This window comes from Pinus tabuliformis, chromosome 4_2 (assembly GCF_031772625.1).
Source record: "Pinus tabuliformis cultivar Carrire ecotype Pingquan chromosome 4_2, CPIR1, whole genome shotgun sequence".
Taxonomy (NCBI): Eukaryota; Viridiplantae; Streptophyta; class Pinopsida; order Pinales; family Pinaceae; genus Pinus; species Pinus tabuliformis.
The window spans coordinates 921,081,712-921,098,349 of record NC_142304.1 but is presented as its reverse complement, the minus strand read 5'-3'; positions in this window follow the sequence as shown (position 1 = coordinate 921,098,349).

Below are 16,638 nucleotides of genomic sequence, written 5' to 3'. Positions count from 1 at the left end.
ACTTATAATGCTCAACTAACCATCGACTCTGGCATGCAGGCCACACAGTAGCCGAACTCACCAAAGCCACACTGAGCAGGCAGGAACTCCACCGCAGACGAAAAATCGCACAGACTGCAAGTAACAATACCCGCGCATGCAGGAACTCTACCGCAGACCAAACATCGCACAGACTGCAGAGCTACACAAGCAAGTAACAATACCAACCCAAATGCCGCGAAGACAGTAAAATAGAAGCCGAACGTTCCAGCATCTCGAGGACGGACACCTGGCCGTCAATCACACCACCAGACCGCATGCAACCACGTGCCCCTCATGCGCGCCACGTGCCATTCGCCTCGAACCATGCGAAGCGCGTAATAAGACCCCCAACCCTTTCTGCCCCGTAAACCTTAATTCGACTTAGGAAATATGCCAAATATTTCCAAATATTGCGCCGGTCAACCCAAAGTCAGCGATCTATCGATCGCTTATAGTCCCCGGCAGGGACTAATAATATTCATTATTCATTCGAATAAAAGTAATTACACCAACTTTTTTAAAATAATGTTGTAAATATTAAAATAAAAGACATTATTATTATTATATTAGTTTAAAATGTAAGAGTCTTCACATTATTGTGCTGTATAAAAGATAAAAATAAAAATTAAAGATGGCTTTTGGGAAGGCACATTTATCTTTAATCATATTAGTAGTAATGGGAAGTGTTTTATGTAATAATATTAAAAGATAAATAAAATTAAAGATATAAAAATATATTTATTTATTTATTAATTATATAAAATTTAATTTTAAATTTCTTTTTTTAATAATGATGGTTAATATTTATTCAAATTATCAAGGATGGGTTGCTTGAATCGAGAAAGGGTTAGGGGCCAACTCCCATTTACCATGGTTCCACCTGGCCATATGCCCTGGGGACATGGTAACGTACCCCAATAATGGTTTAGATTGTTTTCATGAAAAAGGCATGAGGAGCATCTCCACTAAACTCTCCCATGTCCAGTATAAATATCAATTCACTCATAACTCGAGTTATTCAGTGGAATCCACCACATACAAATATATTTTCACATGCTCTAAGGGGATTTTCCAACCCAGTTTGATTGGTTCCCTACTACAGGTCATAATGGGATAATTTAATATATTCCGAGTTGAGGATAATTATGATAATTCACAGCTCAAAAACTTTGTGGAACACCACCAGTTTGGTGGATCTCCATTTAGTTACGTGATTCAAACCAGGTGTATTGAGTCTATACTTTGGTAATCTACTCATGGCAGAAGCACATTATTTATCCTCCTCATGGAGATGATGTTGATACTCTTGAAGCAGGTTGAAATAGTGTTATTTTGGATCTCCATTTGTTCAAGAATTAATCACGAGGGGTCTCACTAGAGAAGTCAACAAGAACCAACCATTTCCTCCATTCCCTTGGCCTATTATCATTTTTAGCCAATGAATGTGGGTAGCCTCCTTGCCCTAGTCACACCTTCAAAGAGTATTTTCTAGTTGGATTCCATGTAGGTAGACTTACAAGGATAGGTCTTGCATTCAACCTACAAATATTCCCAGCATCCAAAAACTTAGTTTTGAATCTGATCTCTTTATGCATTATCTTAATTTTCTCTTCATCTTGTGTTTGGTGTTAGCTGGTTCTATAAGAACTTGTGAGGGATTTGGTAGTGAGAAATCTCTTTCCCATTTCAAAACTACTAGTCTATGTTATTCAAAGAATATGCCCTAGCTTATTTTATCTAACAAGGCTCACGACAAGGATCATATCCCCCACAAGCTCACCTTTTTCTCTCGATTCTATCTTGAGCATGGGGTAACCTTTGACTTACTTTGGGCCTTTCCTCACTCAACAAGATAACATGATACATCAACGAGATTAGGTTCATCATGGGGTTTCTTACTACCAAGGCCAAGTGGCACATGGATGCATTTGGACACAAGTAAGGGCAAAAATTTCAAATGTACTGTTTTGAGAGCTCACTCCTCAACCTATCCAAGGGGACCTTCCATAGGAAGAACGAGAATTGGATAATAAGAGATGTACCCTCCTAGACATGAAATTTCACATAGAGTTGCGGATTGGGTTGGTAATGTTGAGCACACGTGGAGACTATATAATCAATACATCTACATATTGGACATTTACTGACATCTTAAGTTTCTTCTTGGCGGGGTATTGATGGACATAAACGAAAGTGGAGAGGGTTTTATCCTTGCTTTTGGTGGGGTATTGATGGACATAAGCAAAAGTGGAGAGGATGTTCTCCTTGCTTTTGACCACAGGCATCAACAAATGAGAGTGTTGGATAGTCAGTTGTGTTGTATTGAGAAACCCAGTGTTAACTATGTTTGGTGGTCCTATTTTAAGAAATCATTTCGTCACATAGATGCAATGCTTGAAAGTTGGGATACAAAGGTTGTGATGGTTGGATGGCAGAGGAGATAATTTGGCTTGGGTTCAAATTGTTCAAGGTTCAAGTAGGAAGACACATCACTTCTTACTAATGTTGATAGAATCTTTTATGGATAGGGCTAATGATTACTCATACATGAATAACATTTTATGTTATAGTGTATTTTAATTGATATAATGTTTAACATTATTGCATGTTTTGTGGCTTAAGTAGTGGAAGAACACCTAATATGTCTGGCAAAAGCGATATAAGTGGCATAAACTTAGGGCTAATGATTACTCATACATGAATAACATTTTATGTTGTAGTGGTATTTTAACTGATATAATGTTTAACATTATTGCATGTTTTGTGGCCTAAGTAGTGCAAAAACACCTAATACATCTTGCAAAAGTGATATAAGTGGCATAAACTTGTTTAGCGTAGGTAGTACAATAATACTAGTTTTTTTCAAAATATTTCAATGTGATGCTTTGATCAGAATGTTTTTTAATTGCTCATTTCTTTTTACATATAATTGTTATAGTTGGATTTTTCATTTTCTTCAATTGAATCAATTGATAATAACATGTCTAGATAGGTTTTAACCCTTCATCTTCAATTCTAATGGTAATAACCAAAACATTAAGATCCAAATATATTGGTAGCCTTACTTCTTTTCCATACAGTAGGCTATAAGGTGAATGAGCTATGCTTCTTTTGGGAGTGATTTCACCTTCCCACAAAGCATTCATCAACTTCTTATGCAAGTACCTTTGATTTGTTAGGATTATCTTTTCAATATTTTGAATCAATGATTTGTTTGTTGATTCAACTAAACCATTATCTTGTGGATAATAATTAAATGAATTTCCCTTCAATGTACTATATTCTTTGTAAATCTTTATGAATTTTGATCATATGAAAATAGAATCATTTTCTATTATAAATATTTGTGGGATGCCAAATATGGAAAATGTATTGTCCTTTAAGAATTGAAAATGTTGTTATGAATCAATAGTCTTGAATGCTACAACTTCAAGCCATTTTCTAAAATAGTCAATGGTTTTCACTATATATGAGTACACTATTAGAATTTGGATTTATAGAGCCAATAACATCCAAAACCATTTTGTTAATGGATTTTCAATTGAAGTATGTCGAATATTATGTTGTCATTGATGTCAAAGTTAGGAGACAAATAATGTCAAATCTGGGGGATATTGTTGGAAATATTATATGGATACTATTTTTTTCTTGATGCCCAATTTAAATAGCCCATCATTGAAGGAATGTTTACTCTAAGTACCTATCTCATGTTAATTTACCAGTGTTCCATGCTTAACACAATCACTTATTCCAATTCTTCTTCAATTAACAATCAATATCCAATAAAACTCAATCTTCCAACAACAATAAGCAATTGTAGATAGAACATTAAATCAAATTCACAATAGAAGATAGCCAAGAACAATAGAGAAATAGTAGTTTGGTCAAATACCAAGGAAAAACCCCACAAGGGAGAAAACCCTTTTCAAATTCTTCTTCTATTAGATTGTCATCAAATATTCAACAAAGAGATACAATATTCAAGTTCATCAACAAAGAGTCAAAGGTAAAAGTCTTCACTATCTCAAATGTCAATCCAATATCCAATCAAAGATGAGCCCAAAATGTCAAATTTGGTTAAAATTTAAATCTACAAATTTTGGTCAAATTCAATGGCAGCAACAACAACCCTAACCAGTCCCGTCAATGGTAAAATCAACCTCCAAAAGGCTTAGTCAAATAGTCAAAGAACTCAACCTTTTTTTTTTAGTAAAACCTTGTTAAAGCAGCCTTCAAAAACTCATTCAAAGGAGAGATAAGTCAACCTTCAATAGATCTATTTTCAAAATCAGCCAAAGTTTGCAGTCAAAGTAGGTCAAATTGCACAGAAACATTTGGTCTCTTTCCCATCAATTCGCCTTCCAAAATAGAGATAAATTATGAATGTCCAAGTCAAAATTAAACAAATCAAACCAAGTTAAAGGTTGGTCAAAGTTGTCCCAACGGAAAGGTCAACAAACCAAACAAGAATATTCCCCTTCCCTTCGCACATGTGAGCTCGGAACTCCTATTTCAAACATCTACGAACAAATAAAATCAAGAGAGAGAAGATAATGTGATGTGTGATAATACCTTCCAAGTGATGTGACCTAAAGTCTATTTATATGTGTCCAAGGGAGTCAAATTTCCTTTCCTAGGCCGACTCGTACTTTTGTGCACATGTGGGTTTCACATCAAAAATAATATTTTTCCTTGTGAAAAATAAATTCTTCCAAGGGCTAGTAAGGTATTCTCTCGATGAGGAAGGCTTCCCAAAGGGGGAAATTTCTCCCGGAGCTACCAAATTTCAATGGCTCATGTGAAAACATAGAATAAATGGTTGAAAATACTATGTTGATACCTTCCCATGGATATATGGTTCTTCCTATCACTATATAGGAGTGAGGAGATATGAAAGATTTGGTTAGGTCATCCCAACTGGTTATACATGTTCAACATGTAACACCCCATCCTCCTAGGTCCAACCAAGCAACTATCAGCCGGGGTAAACATTCGATGAGAGAGGATACTATAAGGGATTCAACTTCCTTGGTGACCTTAAGGAAATGGAACCAATGAAACATATCAAACAAACCCATCCACATCAGTAACAACACCCTCAAGAGACACGTCAAGCACCCAGACATGTTGTCCCTAGTCCCACTAATGATTTAAGCCTTTTAACCCATGGTTACTCTCATGCTATAATCAAGAAAATGACCGAAAGCCAAATTCGCTCTCACAAGTCTGTGTGCTAGTGTCTCTGGACTTTTTCCAGTAGATCTATGCCAGTATCCTCGAGATTTGAGCCACTTTTCTAGCCCAGAATCCCGACCTCTGCCCAGAACTTGTTATAACCTTTAGAATCCATCAAATACATGATGACATTATAAACAAATCAAAAATAAAACTCAAGACTAGGCCTAAGAATCCCCAATCGGGACTCACATTTTGTCAAACACTTGGCATCAATGCAACGTATAGGTCTAGAATACAAGACAGAGCATAAATGACTGAAAGAACTTATGAAACATAACCAAAAGGATTACCCCCTTCTCCATTGAACTATTATATCATCAACTAGGTCTTGCATCCATCCATTTAGCAATTACAAGTAAATACATTAAATAACCATGACATGAACCAATCATTTAACCATCCTTATAACTAGCATAAAACCATATAAATATCAGAGACATGACAACCATTAAATCCACATATAAATCAGTTCAAAAGTAAGAGAACTTATCTTTTATTAATCGTACGCAAATCTGACCAAGTTCGGGACTTCCACGTACCACTCAACCGTAGACATTGTGGAACGAAATATATCTTTCAGCCAGTCACCCTCGTGCCATATTCCAAACATGAATGTGGGATCTCATAGAACAAACAATCCAAGATCAACCAAGTGAACCCAAAGGTTAAACCACCTCCACCCTCATCAAACTTTGATCACACCAAAACTGATGCTTTGATCACAACCGAACTAAACTTGGAATGCCATCCAGAATCCATCACTACCCTTGATGAATTTTCTGTCTCCTTGTCTCTTAGGCTTTATCGCAATCCAATCCTGGATCACTAGGCTTCAAACCAAGAGCAGTCTCTCAGGATTTACCGCAATCCAAACTCGGATCGCTAGGCCCTAAACCAAGAGTTCGCCCTCAGGCTTTACCTTGTATCCCACCAAAACTGATCAAGAGATTCCTAGGCCTTTAGGAATGAACTTTGAGACCACCTCCGCCTCGGATTTTGAAATCCATTCGACAAACCAAATCTCAAAACCCAAAATAAACATCCCAACAACATGGCATCCGAAGAAAGGCAAGTTTAGGTTGAAAACCACTATCACAACCCGACAAAACCATGCCACTAATAGCAAGAGAACCATACACCAACATGCAAAGCCATTCATGTCCAAACCAACTAGGAAATCACACATGAAAAAGTTTACCTGCAAGTATTCCTATTGAATCTTCTTGATCTTGCTTTCCTTTCCTTGATCCTTGCTTTCCTTCCTTTCCCTCTACTTGCTTTTCCTTCCTTGATCCTTGCTAGAGTGCTTCCAATAAAACTCTAAGTGACCAAGAGTGAGAGAGAGAGAGAGAGAGAATAATGAGATAGCTCCAAACCTGAACTGACAAAAGGTTACCAACTGATCCTCGGAAGCCTTTTTATTAACGAGGCCTCTAAATTTTTCGTTTTCCATTATTTTTCATTCAATTTCCTCACATGCAACCTGTGACCTTTCACCTTACTTTTCTCCTAATTTCCTTTATTTCCATAAATAAATGTGCCAAAAATGTCTTTTTTCCATTTAATGCCTTTGCCCTTGCCAATTTCCTTAGCCAAAAACACATCCAGTGGTGCCCACTAGGATATCTTTGCCCAGCATTCAGCTTGGAATAAGTGTCCCTTAACTGTGGTCTTATTTTGCCTTTAATCAATTTTATTACATGAAAATTTCACCAAGATTGTTAAGAACCCCCCTGCCCCTTAGGGAACACCATCCTCAGTGTTAAACCACACCATGACCTCAACAAAACTGTTGAAAAGAAAACATATTGCTCATGGAGCTTTATAACTTAGCTTGTTGCAGTATTTACAATGGAACACTTGCTTAAAAGAAAGACAACATGACAATATAACAACCATAATAACATGACACCCATACTGCTTATTGGATATTTATAACTTAGCTCATGGATATATTTACATCCATGTACATATACATACATATACCAAAACACCAGAAAAACATATACCAACATCAAACCTATTTTTTTTGTGTCAACCAGTAAATAATGAAGAATACAGGGCCCGCATCTGATCTGCCATCTCCCATGTAGCTTTTTCAGGCCCAAAGTGCTTCCACTGCACTTTAACTTGCGTTATGGCTCTGTTCCCGAGCATGAGATGTTTCCACTGTAATATGCACTGAGGCTCTGGTGGGAACTCTCCTTCTTGCTCCACCTGCAATATAGACCAATCCATAACATGACCCACATCCTTTATATAATTCTTAAGCAATGAAATATGGAAAACATCATGGACTTTCACTATTGGAGGCAGTGCAAGTCGATATGCCATTGGTCCAATCCTCTCAAGGATCTCAAAAGGCTTGCAATACCATGGTTCCAACCTAGCACATGAACCAATCCTCAAAGAGATTTTCTTGGGCTTGATGCGCAAATACACAGGCTCCCCAACCTGAAACTCCTTGAACACCATTTGCTAATCTGCATAAATGTTTTGTCTATCCTATGCTACCTTTAGATTCTTCTTTATAACATGCATTCCTTCTCCATATCTGCCAACATGTCTGGTCCAATAAGTACCCTATTCATTGGATCACTCTAGTTGATGGGAGTGTTACAACTCTACCCATACAATGCCTTGAAAGGAATCATCCTCAATGACTCCTAATAACCATTGTTGTATGCGAACTCAACCAATGGAAGATACTCCTCCCATTTCTTTTGCTGGTGCATCACGTACATCCTCAACATATCCTCCAAGATCATGTTGAACCTCTTTGTCTGTCCATTTGTTTGTGGATGATAAGCTGTACTGAAGGCCAACTCTTTGCACAAGCCTACACATAGCTCCTTCCAAAATTTGGAAGTGAATTTTGCATCCTTGTCTGACACAATCTTCTTCAGAACACCATGCAGTATCACTATCTCTCTGATGAACACATGTGCTACCTCATTGGCTGGATATGTAGTCTTCACTGGAATGAAGTGACCTACCTTGCTCAAGTTGTCAATCATAACCATAATAGAATCATGTTGCTTCACTATCCTCAGAAGACCTGTAATTAAATCCATGGAAATGACCTCCCATTTCCATTTCGGAATTGTTATAGGCTGTAGTAAACCACCTGGATGCTTACATTCCAACTTTACCTATTAATAATCTAAACACCTAGCCACGAACTCTGCCACTTCCTTCTTCAGATTTGGATAATAGTAGAACTTCTTCACTAGCGTCAATGTCGTCTAATATCCTGGATAACCCATGTATGGCTTGGCATGAAACTCCCTCAAGATAAGCTTCTTGAGCTCACTACAATTTCACACATAGATCTTATCTCTAAATCTCACCAAACCATCTGTCATGAGACCATAGTCTATATGCCGATCTCCTGCACCTGTACCTATAACTATGCTCTACTATAAACTATGCATAATCTCCATGAATTTTTCATCCCGTTGTACTTCTTGCAAGATCTTATCCTGTAACTCTGTACCATAAAAGCTCATAGTTGTTATATGATTTACTTGTACCTTCTTACTAAGAGAATCTGCAACCTGGTCCTCCTTCCTTTTGATGTATTTCATCTCGAAGTCAAAGTCACTGAGGGTAGCCAACCATCTAGGTTTCCTGGCATTTAGATTCGGCTGGCCAAACAAATACCTCAACCAACTATGATCACTTATCAATGTAAACCTCCTACCAAGAAGATAGTTCCTTCACATATTCAATGCATATATAATCACTGCTAGCTCAAGATCATGCGTCAGATATTTCTTCCCATGCTCATTCAGTTTCTATGACTCATAGCACACTACCTATCCTTCTTGCATGAGAAATCCACCGAGTCCTCTCATGAAAGCATCTATACACACTACAAACTCGTTTTCCGAATCTGCAATCTTTAGCACTGGTGCATGTGTCAACAACTTCTTAAGCTACTCAAAACTAGCCTCACATTATTCTCTCCATTCGAACTTCTTACCTTTCTGCTGCAATGATGTGATAGGATATGCAATGCATGAGAAGTTCCTGATGAATGTCCTATGGTAACCAGGCAATCCCATAAATGATCTCACCTCATCCACATTCTTAGGATATGCTCACTCCATGATAGCCCTTATCTTTTCTAGATCCACTGCTATGCCATCCTTGGAGACAACATGCCCCAAGTAATGTACTTCAATCTGAAGTAAGATGCACTTGCTAAGTTTAGCATTCAATTGATGCTCTCTTAGAAATATCAACACTGCTACTAAATTCTCGGCATGTTCTTCCTCATTCTTAGAATATACCAGTATGTCATCAATGAATACAATAAAAAACTTGTCCAGATAAGGATGCAACACACTATTCATAAAACACATAAATGTAGCTGGAGAATTATTCAAACCGAATGGAACAACAACAAACTCATAATGCCCATACCTAGTCTTGAACGCAGCCTTGAAGATATCCTCTTCCTTGATGTGTACCTAATGGTATCCCGATCTCAAGTCAATTTTAAAGAACATTGTTGCTCCCTTCAATTGATCAAACAAATCATCAATCCGCGACAATGGCTACCTATTCTTAATCGTTACTTTATTTAGTTGCTTGTATTCAATGCACAATCTGAGAGTACCATCTTTCTTCTTCACAAACAACATTGGTGCACCCCAAGGCAATACACTTGGCCTAATGTATCCCTTGTCCAACATTTCCTTCAATTGCAACTTTAACTCAACCAACTTAGGTGCGCTCATCCTGTAAGGTGCTTTTGATGTTGGTGTTTCCCCATGCACTAAATCAATAGAAAAGTCTACCTCCCTATGAGGTGGAAACTCTGTAATGTCCTCAGGAAACACATCCTGAAAATGCTGCAAAATTGGGTACCTGCTTAACACATCGACATCCTCAACTGCCTTACGCTTGTCACTCGAAATGTGTACTACAAACATCACACAACATTTTCTGCAACTACACTTAGCCTGCACGGCGATAACCATCCTCACTGATGTAGGATTCTTCTTCCCCTGCGAAGTCCTCTTTTCCCCACTATCATCCACACACTCAATGGCCTTTTCAAATCAAGCCACCATGGTTCTATGAAGGTATAACCAATCTATACCCAAAAGAATACTATATGATCCCAATGGAAATACATTCAAATGTGTTGTTGTAGGCATACCATTTAACTCAAATGCATAATCTCTCACCCAATGGTGAACTCTCTTCTTCGTACCTATAGCCAACTATACCAACCAATATTCTTCATGCACTTCTTTTCTCAAACCACACTTATCCACCAGGTCACGATTAATATAACTATAGTTAGGTCTAGGATCAGTCAAAATAGAAACAACTTGATCACAAAGCTTACCATCCATCTAATTGATGGATGCCTGATGCTCCGCTTGCCTTCTGTCCATAGCTCCATAGATTTGAGGAATGCTAGGACCAACATCACCAACTGTATGCACCTCCTGAGCACAATAGATCTGGGGTCTACCACCACTATGATACTGTGAACAATCCCTCTTGCGATGATCCTTCCCACATATACAACACTGCAATGGTTCCCTACCATCACCTTTAGCTTGCTTCTCTCCATGTCCCTTCTCAGCTGTATTGAATCTCTTGTATGGAACTGCATTTTCTTTCTCACTTGCATCTTGAGGTCTTCCTCTCTTTGTTGGATGTTTTCCTTTAGCTTTCTGATTTATTTACAATTCATGCTTAGGCTCAACTTTGTGCTTTGACTATGCATAACAATATTTCAACTTTGAGATGGCCTCTTCCAACGATCTAGGCTCATCGAACTCAATTCAGTCTCTGTATGCAACTAGAATTCCATTGATGAATCTTTGAACCTTGGCCTCCTCCTCCGTGAGGTAAGGCACATATCTCAACAACTCCTAAAACCTGCTAATATACTCATCATCTGTCATAGAACCCATCTGCAACTCATAAAGCTCCTTCGCCTTGTCATCATAGTACCTCTCTGATAAGTACTTCTTCTTGAAGAGCCCCTCAAATACATGCCAAGTCAAATATTCCTCGTGTATACCTTTGAAATTATTCACATATTCCCACCAAATATCTGCTTTACCTTTGAGACTAAAAGTGGCTATCTTTGCTTTCATGTTTTCTCAATAATCATGCAATCGGAAGAATTTCTTCATACCAAGAAACCATGCTTTTGCACCCTATGATTTTTTCATCTCTCCATCAAAGGTAGGTGGCTTTGCCTTCTTAAACTCATATGGAAAGTATCCCCTATCACTCCTCCTATAAGGATGATAATAATGACGATCATGATGCCTGGTAGAACCATAACTAGAATAGTACATGTGTCAATTACCTCTCCTATCTGGAGTGTCCAATAACCATCCATCTTTGATCGTGTCAGATCTATTTGACCCATGTCTACTAGGAGAACTATTTCCATATGTCCCATTAGTTCTGTCCTCATGTCCATGGCTGATCTGAAGTGGTCCTTGTCGCTACAAATCTAAAGAACTCTAAAGTAGTATCACATTCACCTCTGCTTGTTTCTCTTGTGCCTGTATGATTTTTTCATTGTCTCCTTTGCAACTCCTTATTTCTTCCTTTAGGATTTTCAATGTGTCTACCAAATCAGAAGAGTTCCCTACACCACACTTCCCATCTGATGTATAGGGAGATTCTATGTAGTATACCACCTTGCTAGCCATCTGATCTCTTTCCTGTAAGGGATACTATGTCAACTAAACCAAATCATAATAAACCAATGTACCTTAGCATAATTTGGGGAGGATACCTCATCTGCAATATCATCAAATCAGCGTGATACATGTATAACATAATCATAACAACATATATACATATATCAAATAAGTGTATCAACACATAAACATCATTCTAGCTAGGGTCCAATCATCAATGCAAGGCCATATAAAAAATGCATGTTATGACCTCATGCATGACAACAACCATTACTCCAATGCACACATTTCCACATGCAACTATCAACATACATAAGAAATGCCTAATCAACTACACATATGTGTGAAAGCATGTAGTCGAGCATAAGTGATCAATTCTTGTAATCAACCTACAAGACTGATACATGTAATCAAAACATTCAAGAATGCACCTGACATACAAGGATGTAGTCAAGTGCAATATAATCAACATGTAAGAGACATATAACCATATAAAAACAATCATATCCTTCCGAAAATGCATCCCACAAAATCACATCAAGTTCCTCATGACAACCTTACTACCATCATGATCAACATGATGCAATGCAACAAGCACATAAAATGGAAGTGTAAGAGACACACATGCTACTGACATGCATGCATGTCCAACACATTCACTCAAGGATATCACAACAATGTTCCGATACCAATTTGTAACACCCCCTCCTCCCAGGTCCACCCAAGAAACCGATTAGCCAAGGTAAACATGTGACGAGAGATGCTACTATAAGGGATTCAACTTCCTTGGTGACCTTAAGGAAATGTAATCGACAAAAAATATTAAACAAACCCATCCACATTAGTAACAACAGCCTCAGGAGACATGTCAACCACTGAGACATGTTGTCCCTGAGTCCCACTGATGATTTAAGCCTTTTAACCCCTAGTCACTCTCATGTTATAGGCAAGACAACAATCGAAAGCCAAAGTCGCTCTCAGAGGCATGTGTGCTAGCATGTCAAGACTTTTTCTAGTAGACATGTGCCAACATCCACGAGTTTTGAGCCCCTTTTCCAGCCCAGAATCCTAGCCTCTACCTAGATCTTGTTATAACCTTCAGAATGCATCAAATACATGATGCCATTATAAGAAAATAAAAAATTAACCTGAGGACTAGGTCTGAGCATCCCCAACTGGAACTGACATTCTGTCAAACACTTAGCATCAATACAACTTATAAATCTAGGATACAAGACAATGCATAAATAATTGAAAGAACTTATGAAACATAACCAAAAGGATCACCCCCTTCTCCATTGAACTATTATATCATCAATTAGGTCTTGCATCCATCCATTTAAAAATTACAAGTAAATACATGAAATAACCATGACATGAACTAGTCATTTAACCATGCTTATAACCAACATAAAACCATATAAATATAATAGATATGGTAGCCATTAAATCTACATATAAACCAATGCAAAAGTAAGAGAACTTAGCTTTTATTAATCATAGGAAAATCTCACCAGGTTCGGGTTTTCCACGAACCACCCGACCGTGGACATGGCAGAACCAAATCTCTCTTTTACCCAGTCACCCCCGTACCATATTCCAAGAATGAATGTGGGATCTCATAGAACAATCAATCCAAGAATAACCAAGGGAACCCAGAGGTTAAACCACCTCCACCCTCATCAAACCATGATCTCACCAAAACCGGTGCTCTAATGACAACCGAACTGAACTTGGAATGCCATCTGAAATCAATCACTATCCTTCAGGAATTTTCCATCTCCCTTTCTCTCAGGATTTACCGCAATCCAATCCCAGATAGCTAGGCCCTAAACCAAGACCAGACTCTCAGGATTTACCGCAATCCAAACCTGGATCAGTAGGCCCTAAACCAAGACTTCTCCGTCAGGATTTATCGTGTATCCCTCCAAAATCGGTCAAGGGATTCCTAGGCCTTTGGGAATGAACCTTGAGACCACCTTCACCCTGGATTTTGAAATCCATCCGACAAACCAAAGTAAACACCCCAACAACATAACATCCAGAAAAAATAAGGCTAGGATGAAAACCACTGTCATAACCGAGCAAAACCATACCACCAACAGCTTGAGAACCATACACCAGCATGCAAATCCACAGATGTCCAAACCAGCTAGGAAATCACACATACAAAAGGTTACCTGCAAGTATTCTTGTTGAAGTTTCTTGATCCTGCTTTTCCTTCCTTGACCCTTGCTTTCCTTCCTTGATCCTTGCTAGAGTGCTTCCAAGAAAACTCTAAGTGACCAAGAGTGGGAGAGAGAGAAAGAGAGAGAGAGAATAATGAGAGAGCTCCAAACTTGAACTGACAAAAGGTTACCAAGTGATCCTCAAAAGCCTTTTTATTAATGAGGCCTCTATTTTCTTCATTTTCCATTATTTTCCTTCAATTTCCTCCTCACATGCAACCTTTACCTTTCACCTTACTTTTCTCCTAATTTCCTTTATTTTCATAAATAAATGTGCCAAAAATGCCCTTTTGCCTTTTAATTCCTTTGCCTTTGCCAATTTCCTTATCCAAAAACACATCCAGTGATGCCCACTAGGATATCTTCGCCCAACATTCAACTTAGAATAAGTGTCCCTTAACCATTGTCTTATTTCTCCTTTATTAACTTTTATTACATGAAATTTTCACCAGGGTTGTTACAAGCACCATAAGTGAACATAGAAACAATATAAATAAAAGGATAGATGAATGCATTTAAATACCTTCGAAGAAAGAAGAGATATGGAGTGTGCAACAAAATCTAGGGAATACTCTTGGGGTCTTAAAGGTGCCGCAAAGATGTGATTTATGGAGTGAACAAGTCATCTTGGAATTTTTTCTATAACTATGCTTCTAGGATGTTTTGGACTATGAATCTTGAAGGAAATAGATGGCATATATTAATGTAAATGTGCTACAAAATTACTTAGTTTTTCTATCATTTTAGATTTGTGATATGAGGAAGTTGGGGTTCTTATTGCTCATGATATCTACTTCAAATAGTCTAGCTTGGATTTTTCACTATAACTTTTCTATTGAGGTATTTTTGAATATGAAACTTGGAGGATATAAGGAGGAAATATTCCTATACCTTTTAGAAATTTCAAACTGTGGTTCACTTTAATCTCTACAATATTATATGAGGAAGTTTTGGTTCTTGAATGCTCTTGAAATTTTCATCTCTACAATATTATATGAGGAAGATTTGGTTTTTGAATGTTCTTGAAATCTTCTTGAAACATGTTCTCTTGGAATTGTTCCTATAAATTTTCCTCTGGGATGTTTCATGATGTTAAATTTGAAGAAGATAAGGGGAGACCTTCATGTTCATTTGGTAGAAATTTGAGATTTTATTTTACTTATTTATTTGTATTTATTATATATATATATATATATATATAGAGAGAGAGAGAGAGAGAGAGAGAGAGAGAGAGAGAGAGAGAGAGAGAGAGAGAGAGAGAGAGAGTTTTTTCCAGACATATGCTATGAAGAAGATAGGTTCTTGAATTATATTGAAAGCTTCTTCAAACATGTCAGCTTGGAAATTTCAATGTAATTTTTCCTGTGTGATGTTTCAGATTGTGAGATCTTTGGGAGACAGAGATGAGATCTCTAGATACCCATTATAGAATTTTTGGACTTTTGTTCACTATAATTTTAGATTTATTCTCTCTGGAATTTAGGGTTATCGCATAGTCTTGAAATTGGCTTCAAACAGGTCAGTTTAACATTTTTGCTATAACTTATTTTCTAGGATTTTTCACTTTGTGATTTTTTTTAGACCCAAGGATACGTATAGAAGTGCCTTAGGAAAACATATCAAAATAAAATTTGCAAAGTTTGATATTTTTCATGTTGTACAATTTTGTTCCTGAGAAGAGGCAAAAAACTAAAACTTTTGGGAGAAGTGGAAATAGTGAAGGAAAAATAAGCACACAGGCTTGGTGGAGGTAGAAGTAGCAAGCAAACTCGGTGAAGGAAAAGAAAGTTAACATACCTAGTGAAGGAAAAATAAACAAGAAGAATTAGTGAAGGAAGAAGCAACTAACCCACTTGGTGAAGGAATAAATAACAATGAAACTCTTTGAAGTAGGTTGCTGCTTATGAATATCTGTAACAGTGAGTATCAAAGTCCCTAGTAGGTTGGTTCCTACAAATATTTGCAATGGTGGGGAATGGTGTCTCCAGTAATCTGGTGCCTATGAATATTTTTAGCAGTGGAGATTAATGTCTCCATTAGGTTGGTGACAAAAAAATGTAGAGGTGGGGATTGATGTCTCCAGTAGGTTGGTGCCTATGAATACTTGCAATAAAGGGGATTAGTGTCTCTTGTAGGTTGATCCCTATTAATATTGCAACAAAGAGGATTGGTTTCTCTTATACATTGGTGCTTGCAAATCTTGTAGCAAATGGTATTAGTGTCCCCTCTAGGTTGGTTCCAACAAATCTTGTAGTAGATGGGATTGGTGGCTACACATCTTGCAGTAGGGGGATTGGTATCTCTTGTAGGTTGGTGCCTACAAATTTTTAACAATAGGTTAGTTGCTACAAAGTTTGTATCAATAGGATAGTGCATACAGAGATATGCTATAAATGTTTTTTCATTTATTTATTATGTTCCATATGTGAGATTATTTGATTGTTATTCTTAAATGTTTAAACAAG